Below are 9647 nucleotides of genomic sequence, written 5' to 3'. Positions count from 1 at the left end.
AAATCTCAATTTTCTTCAGGTTCCCATTCTTTCCTGAGCAGCCTGGAGCTTCCATGTAGTGGGACATATTTTCAGCTACAGAGAATGGAATACCAGTGATCTATGCCAATGGTAATTCATTCTTTTAGGCTATAATATATGACACATGTAATCAGTGAAATGTGACATGATATTTGCTGGCAGTAGGCAGTCAGTTGGGACTTATAATCAATTCTTTAGTCTTAAAAGAGAAACAAAGAAGGCAAAGTCCCTTTTCCTCTACTGGGTATTTTATATCTGGATGCAAAACTTGAAACAACTGGCAACCATCTTTCAGTACTGAGGGAAGCTAAGTACAGACCTATGACAGGAGCTAAGTGCACAGATAGAAAAAAATCTAGATTGTTGATGATGCCAGTGAGTCACTGAATTAATCACACATGGAACTATGTAACTGCTTGGCCTCCTGTAATGTATGCTAACAAACATTTAAGTTCAAGTTTAAACAAGTTTCTCTCCTGTTACTTGCAGCCAAATGCATACCAAAAGATATGATAGGAATCATTAGATTTAAGCGTAAAAGGATTTAAAATCCACACTACATATTCTCCTTGTTTTATATTTGAACAAATGGAGGACCTGAGAAGATAAATGGTGTGCATAAACTCAGACAATTAATTATGAGCAGAATTTGGCTTCCTAAAAATTCTTTGCTCAACTCATTTTTAATATATTTCATTTTTTATTTAAAGACTGTACTCTCATTTGTATAAAATCATCCAGCACAGTGTGTGGCATGTAATAACTGCAGTAAATATCTGATGAATATCTGACTGAGAGTATGCATCCTTATTTCCAGCTTTTCCCAATTAGTCAGCAGTTGTGACATGAACGACTAAACTATGAAAATAAGAATAATATATGCTACTTACAATTCAGTGAGCTATATCACCATGTATTTATACGTATTTCTCCTTGCTTTGTCCTTTCTATGACTCCATGCACACTTTCTTTGCCATCATCAGATGCTATATTCCTCAAACCATTAATTAGGATTTAATACACATTTTCTTATGGGTAGCTAAAATTGTGATAGAATAACAGAGAAAGGTAAATAAAGAATATAAAGGTAAATAAAGGTACATAAGGAATTACTATGTGATGTCACCTGCGTAGCTGGAGGATGACCTCGGACCCTGTAAGTTCTCCTGAACTGTATATTCCTTAAGCATCGCCTGTTGGTTGTCCATTAGTTTCCCAAGACTAGCATAGTACTTTGTACAACGCAGATGCTCAATGTATTTTGTTCTGCTAATGAGGTTATGAGCAGTGGAAAATGGGCATCTGGAACTGAGAGCGGAGATAAAAAGAGGAAAAGGCACAGATCCTGGGGCACATTAGTTGAGAAAATGAACTTTCTGAATGTCCACATTTTGTCAGATAATGACCCTGATATCAAGTTTAAAGTAAGTCATCTCTCCTAATTCTGACTGTTTTTGTCTTTGGCTTCATTAAATGATAAAATTATATCGATTGATCTATCAATTCATCTATTCTTGTCTACAAATCTTTTATCTATCTTTATCTGAAGTCACCTGATGCTTTTCGAGTGTATTAGTATAATGAAATTGAAACCAGTAAAAACATGGCACAAAAATTTCTACAGAACACAGAAAAAAATACATTTAAAGGAGGAAACTGATTCACAGAGTAAAGATTACTTTAAAAAAAAAAAACACATTTGAGTTTCAAGTTCAAAAAAAGGCAGTTACCAAAGATTGGTATCAAGTGTTAACAATGGAAGCTTATTAATAATCTGTCAAGTAAAGTTGACATATTAGAAGCTGAATTCTGCTCAGCTTTACAATGAAATCCCATACAAATTAAACATATTCTGTTGAAAGGCTTTAGTAAGCTTAAATATGGTTTAAAGTCTGTTCCTCAACATCATTTACTGCTTTTCTCAACACCTCATTATTGAGTCAAATCGACAAAAGTGTAATCTTGATTCTAGATATCCATGATACATCAAACAGGAAGCAAGATAACATACACAATTTTACAGAAGTTGTTAAGTTTGCCTTTGACACATGGAAACATCTTGGCAACTAAATTACTTGTTTCTGACATGTTGGGGGCAGGAAGAAGGCTAGATACAGTGTGGAAAAAATATATAGAGTCAGTATTAAAAGTTGTTAATCCTAGGGGATGCACAGATAGATAACTTACCTAATCAGAGTTATATGTGAGCTATCCAGATAGGAAGGATGTATCCAAAGGTGTGGAGAGATGATAACCATATATATTCAGACTAAAGGATTTAGTTGAGGCATTTCATAAGTAAATATCACTAAACCATTTTTTAAAAAATATCAGTTGAAAATGCATCAGCTGTAGATCTCCATTTTCTCTCTGTCCAACTTGATTGTCCAGGATTACGACATCACTAGTCACTTTATATAGCTTACATAATTCCGTAACCTCAGGCTTCCACAAGTACATGGGATATTTAAGGTTTGTTGGGTTGGCAGACTAAAAAACATATCCACACTAAAGCAGTTGGTAAAAGGATTAAGTGTTAGGTGTAGAATGAAAGATTTAAGCAGAGTTCAAGGATTTTGATTTAGGATTTGCAATGGCACTTGGTTAAAAAATGTATACATTTATTAAGGATGTGGTGGTTTAGGATGCTAATTTTCATCTATGAGATAATTAAAAGTATTATTACTTAATTCTAGGGTCATAATATCAGATTCTTTCTTTAATTCAATGATTAAATAAAACCTTACTCAAATAAGAATTGAGGTTTTTTTTTGTTGTTGTTGTTGTTTTTGGCCTTTCAAATTTTACTAGCAAAATGTAAATTATCTTGAGAGGGCTCAGAGTTGAATCCATTTAATTCAAATATTAATCATTTGGTATTTCAGCATCTGGTAGCAGGGAAGAGTGTAGGAAAAGAGAGAGGGAAGAAGGAATTCCAGGAAGTAACCATATGACTCAAGATAAAATTTTGTATTGGGTGCTAGAGAAGAAAATGTGTGTGTGTGTGTGTGTGTGTGTGTGTTCGTATGTGCATGTTATTTCTTCAGTTCTTAGAGGAAGCATTAAATAATAGCACTAGTTAATACCCTTCTAGTGAGAATAAACTTTAGAAGTTCAAAAGAGTAAAAAAAGAAGTCAGACACTGTAAGCCTTTGTTACCTGAATTCAGGAGTGGGAAATGACTATTTCTGAACTTTCATAGTTCAAATATAGCTTTAACTGCATTTCTATAAATTGAATTTATTCATGATAATTGGCTAAATGCTTTAAAGTTTATTCACTATGTGGATTCAAATGAAAAGTTCAGCCAAAATAAAAGTGTCTTTTCTACACTCTTCCAAAAATTGAGGTGAGCATTATATCCTAAGAAGTTGAATGACTTAGCAGTATCTGCCTACTAGTGTGAACAAGAAAGTACTTATTGGATTTAGGAGAACATTTTGTGAACAATAATGACATAATGAAGATTGTAAACAAATCTGTAGCCATTAGTCTCCGTGTGGTAAACAAGATGGGCTGTGTGTGTACATGAGCGTGTGCAGGTAAATGTGTTTTACCCTAGGTTGCTGTGTTGGGGGTGCAGGGTCCCTCTCCCTCCTTCTCCCTCTTCCTTCCCCTCCCCCTACAAACCAAGCTTGGTATTTGGAAACAACGTGAGCTTTGGGGACTAACAAATTCGTAATAAATGGTGAATTTACTCATGTTTTTGAATTTCAGTTTCTTATTCTATAAAACATAGGGAATAACTTTCACAGGGATTGTATGAGGTTTAAATACAATTGTAAGTGATTCACATTAACTAAATACTTTGATTATTAGAGTTCCTTATTTCTCCCCTTCATTACATGCCAACTGTTTCTTCTTCACATTTTTTATCATCCTCATTTTCTTCCCAGAACACTCTTAAAACGCTGTTCTTGATTTCTCTCAAAATAGTTTGCCATCCGCCTTCATGTGGGAGACCCAGATTCAATTCCTGGACCGCGCGCGCACACACACACACACACACACACACAATAGTTTCCCAACAAGTGATCCAAAGTCACTTGGAGCGCTTGATAAAAATGCCAATACCTAGGCTTCATTCCAGAACTGCAGAACCAGGCTCTGTGGATGGCAGGGATACCTGAGATTCTGAGTTTTAAGAAGTCAGGTCTGGGAAACTTCATGTGTACAAAATTTGCATACCACTGCTCTAAGGCAATATGCTTGCACAGTGGTTTAACAGTCCTGCATTCTTATGTTCTAGACCTCTTCTATAAGAAAAATCTAAACATAACTAGCAGGTTGTCTTCTAAATTAGACAGAAGAAAGGACAAAATAGGGAATGCAATTAATTTCATTTGGCAACTCAGTTTTGGGCAGAGATGATGTAGGAGTACTTTATCCACTAAATCACTCACTGGGAGTAAATGGTAAATTCTGTTATTTTTGTGTGATTTTTTACTTCTATTCGGGATTCTTTGCATTTATCACCAAATGCTAATAAATGTATTGCTTTTGTGCTTTCTCATTTCTTTTGTATCCCAACTTTAGAAGAAAAATTATCTTAATATTGCAGAGATAATAAAACAAGGAAAAATGGTTAGGAGGAAAAAAATTGTCACTGTTATCTGAAACACTAAGCATATAAAGTGACAAAGCCACAATTTATTAAAATAAACACTTTTATGTTTGTTTGAATTTGTGAAAGATGGGCTAAGATGTTTTTCATAATTTATGTTTTCTCTGGAGGAAAAATATAAGTGCTCTATGTAGAATAGGTATAGCATGCATTTGATGGAAAAGTGATTAATTTCAATATTAAATCACTTTAATAAGCTCAAAAACCAGACGGAAACATGTGCATGCATTGTCCTTTTCATAAAAATAACTTTAAGAGTATATTAGAATATTGGCTTGATCTTCAGTAACATAATTATTTTCTTTAGGAAGTTCACAGAATTTTGAATGAATGAGTGGAAAGCACTTTACTAGACAGTATTATAAAATCCTTTTGTTTCAGATAAATAACTGAGGCTGAATGGAATAAATATTACTTTTAATTTTCCAGCTTTTATCCATTCTCAGAAAATGTAATTAAATTTTTTTACAGAACATATTAAAACAGCCTTTAAAAACAGAATAAATTATTATTCTTTACAACATATTTTTAGCAAATAACAATGATTGCATTAAATAGGACATTTGTGAATTAAAGAGGCAGGCTGTAAAAGAAGCCTCTGAACATTTCTTAATATTCTGTGGTGTGACCACCAAAAAAGCATCGCTCATTATTGTGATGTGCTTTTTAATTGGAAATCTTATCTGCCAGCATCAAACGGCTAAACCTACATTATTCTAAACTCGATAAGCATTTAGTGCCTTCCTATTTTACTGTACTCCTGCTTTATTCTCAGAGGATTATAATTTTCCCACTTCTATCTTTTACATTTAATGCCTTTTAAAATAAGGGATATTTTACATACAGGTAAAAAATGTTTGCAAGTTTATTTTCCGGGATAATTAAACTGTTTCAAGACCAAATGAAAAGACTATATTATTTGTCAGGAAACATAAACGTAGGAACACACAAGAGTCTTAAAATGAATCCAAGTGGTTTTTTTTTTTGTTTTTTTTTTTAATGTTTCCAAGATTTCTTCCACCATGGTGCAAAAACATTTAGATGATATTTCTTTAATAATTCTTTTGGCTTTTAAAAAACATTTAAGGAATTATCTAAATATGCATTTTATAATTACTACTAATTATTTTTATTACATGCTAAGAAATAGAATAGCATGAAAATCATTTTATAATGCAATTTTAAGATAAATACATGGTCACATACACTCATATATTCAAATATGTAAGTTTATCAAAATACTCATAAAAATCTCAATATTATAAATAAATTGATTTGAATCCAATGACCTTCTCGTGGCCAAATCTGATGACATTTTCTGATGTTGTTTGTGTTATCATTATCATTAGCATCTTTGATGCATTAAACAAGATACTCTTACTATTATTCTGCTACCTCTGCTATGACTGTTAGTGATATTAATGTTAGTGGTATTAATACATGTCAGCCATTGTACTAAGTGCATTCTACAAAGTAACATATAGACAATCATTAGGCACTATTATAAGCTCCTTTTGAGAAATGAGTGATGCAAGGCAAAAAGTGTCAAACTATCTTCTCTTAAATGTAAAATGGTACAACTGCTCTGGAAGGCAGTTTGGTAGTTCCTCAGGAAACTAAGTAGATAATTGCCATATGATCCAGCAATCCTATTACTAAGTATATATTCAGAGAACATGAGGGCAAGGAAACAAACGGACATTTGCATGCCAATGTTTATAGCAGCATTGTTTATGATTGCCAAGAGATGGAAACAGCCCAAATGTCCATCGATGGGCGAGTGGCTAAACAAGCTGTGGTGTATACATACGATAGAATATTATGTAGCTGTAAGAAGAATAAAATCATGAAGCATGTAAAAATGTGGATGAGCCTTGAGGACATTATGCTGAGTAAAATTAGCCAGAAACAAAAGAACAAATACTGTATGGTCTCACTAATATGAACCAATATTAATGAGTGATCTTTGAGAGTTAAAGTTAAGAACACAGGTTATCAGGAGATAGAGAGAGGATCAAGACTGGGCATTTGGCGCTGAAGGAATACAGATTGTGCCACAGGGCTGGTTGTAAAACTCCATTTACTACCTGATGATAGTACAGTAACATAAGTACACTGAATGAAGCCGAATGTGAGTATGTTTGAGGAAGAAGGACTCAGGGCACATCGGAAACCAGGAGGAAAGATAGAGGATAAAGACTGAGACAGTATAACTTAGGAGTGGACAATGATGGTGATTAAATGTACACATAAAAAAATGTCTTGGCATGAGGGAGAACAAATGAATATCAACATTGCAAGGGGGTGAAAATGGATGGTATACAGGAAAATGTACAATCAATGCAAGCTAAGCTCTATGGTTAGCAGTAACATGGTAATATGCTTCCACTGAATGTTAAAAAAGCATTATGCCGAAAGTAAATGTTAATAGGCAGGGTGCATGGGGGAGGGGCATGGATTCTTTGCAGAAGAAAAGGAAATATCTTCATATAGATTATGGTAGCAAAGGCATGTCTATTTAATTAGGTTGTATTGCATGATATGTGAATATAATTATCTAAAAATGAACAGAGAATAAGAAGTATTAGAGAAAATGTGGAGAAAGAGACGTTGCTATTCACTGTTGGTAGGGAAGCTGAGAGGTGAAGCCCCTCTGGAGGGCAGTGTGGTGGTTCCACAGGAGGCTAGGGGTGGGGATGCCACATGATCCTGCAACCCATTCCTAGTTTTATATCTGGAGAAACTGAGAGTGGGGACACGAATGGACATGGTGTCCCCCTCACAAACTCGTGTTCATGGTGGCAGTGTTCGGGATTCACAATGGATGGAGGTTGCTTTAGGGTTCAAAGACTGAGGGAAGGAAGGTGGAACTGTGGTACATACATACAAGGGACTACTGAGCAACCACAAGAAGGAATGAAGTTGTGAGGCATGCAACTAGATGAATGAAACTTAAGGACAGTATGTTGAAAGAAATGTCAGAAACAAAAAGACAAATATGATCATGCCTCACTCAGACGGATTGACTATAATATACAAACTCAGAGAACTGAAGTTGGGAGCAGGATTCAGGTTGGGGTCTATTGTAAAGGGTCCTAGATGGTAAGCTCTTATAGCAGTCACATATATTAGGAGTTGAACTGATATTTCTTAATTCTGAGATACTGAGCTATTTGTATATAACCTGATTATTCCCTGAAACTTTGGGTATTTATGTGACACCTGGGACTCAGAGTTACAGCACTGAACTTATGAAAATCAACCTAACCCCATTTAGCAACTGTCTAAAAAAAGCTGAAAAAGTGATCAGACATCATCTACAGATATGAATGAAGGTGATCTGGACAGAATTAAGGTAGATCAGAATGCGTGGTAAAGGGTGATATGGCCCATATTTTCAAACTTCAACATCTGTGCGATACCAAAGAAGAGATGTTTATTTGTTGCAAAATTTATATTTTGGGTAGCACATCACCCAATTTAACTTGTATGGTCAGTTTATTTGAACACCATGATTACATGGAATCTTGAATAGACGCAAGATCTTGTTCATTTGCACATGTCAGTGTGATGCCCCAATACATCCCAGGTTAATTTGGGCAAAGACTAAAAAGTGTTTGCAAAGTTCCCTTATGGAACTGGGGAGAAAGATATTAAACTTTCCCATTAAAGGAATTCCTGATATTCTCACAAGCAGTGGGGATAACCAGTTCAATAGGCTGAGCCCTGATCTTGGGATTTGCCTCTATAAAGCTTATTCCAGGAAAAGAAAGGCTCAGCTTAGTGACACTTATGCCTAAGCGTCACCTCAGAGAACCTCTTTTGTTGCTCAGATGTGGCCCTCTTTCTCTAAGCCAAGTCAGCAGGTGAACTCACTGCCCTTATGTGGGACATGATTCCCAGGGGTGTAAATCTCCCCGGCAATGTGGGACTCAACTCCTGGGATAAGCTGGGACCTGGCATTATGGGAACAAAAAAGCCTTCTTGACAAAAGTGAGAAGAGAGAAATAAGATAAAATAAAGTCTCAGCGGCTGAGAGATTTCAAACAGAGTTGGGAGGTCATCCTGGAGGCTATTCTTACACATTATACAGATATCCCTTTTTAGTTTATGGTATATTGGAGAGGCTGGAGGGAAGTACCTGATATCATTAAACTGTGTTCTAGTAGCCTTGATTGTGGAAGAAGACTGTATAATTATATAGCTTTTACAATGTGACTTGTCATCATGAAAACCTGGTGTCCTATACTCCTTTTATCCAGGGTCTGTATGGATGAGTAAAAAGAAAAGATTTAAAAAAATAAATAATAGAGAGGGATAAAGGGTGAAATACTGTGGGTCAATGAAAGGGAGGGGTAAGTGGTATGGACTGTATGAATTCTTTCTTTTTCTGGAAAGATGTAAATGTTCTAAAAATGATCCTGATGAAGAATACACAACTATGTGATACCATTGATGTATAATATGGTTAGACTGTATGTGAGTGGATATTTCTCAATAAAAATATTAAAAAACAAAACAAAACTATCTTGCCCAAAGAGTAAGTGGCTAAGCTAGGATTTGAGTGCAATCCCTCTGGCTCAAGAAATCAAATTATTTTCCCTTCACATCCCTAAAATGTTCTTTTTTATCTCTTCCAATTCTAAAATTTATTGACTCTTCCTTCTATCATAGAACATTCTACTTATCTCTAAACTATCACTAATTTTCATCAGAAAACTGTTCTACTCTAGAGTTTCAAATTCCACATTCAAATCCGTCCATTCAAAATACACACCTTCAGTTCTGGATACCAAGTTATTTTTCACATGTCTAAGCATGTCCCTTTGCCTCTTGCAATATGGTGAACAGAGAGAAAGTCTCACTAACTTATTTTTAAATTGCTTTCATGTATGTGATTTAAATTGTTTCAGATATTTAAAGCACATATATAAGCAGATCTTTTCACATCAATAGTCACTTGCTGTATGTACTTATGTTTTGCTGTTACCTAGGCACTGAA

This window comes from Tamandua tetradactyla, chromosome 2 (assembly GCF_023851605.1).
Source record: "Tamandua tetradactyla isolate mTamTet1 chromosome 2, mTamTet1.pri, whole genome shotgun sequence".
NCBI classification, from domain to species: Eukaryota; Metazoa; Chordata; class Mammalia; order Pilosa; family Myrmecophagidae; genus Tamandua; species Tamandua tetradactyla.
Note: the sequence above shows the minus strand (reverse complement) of the source record.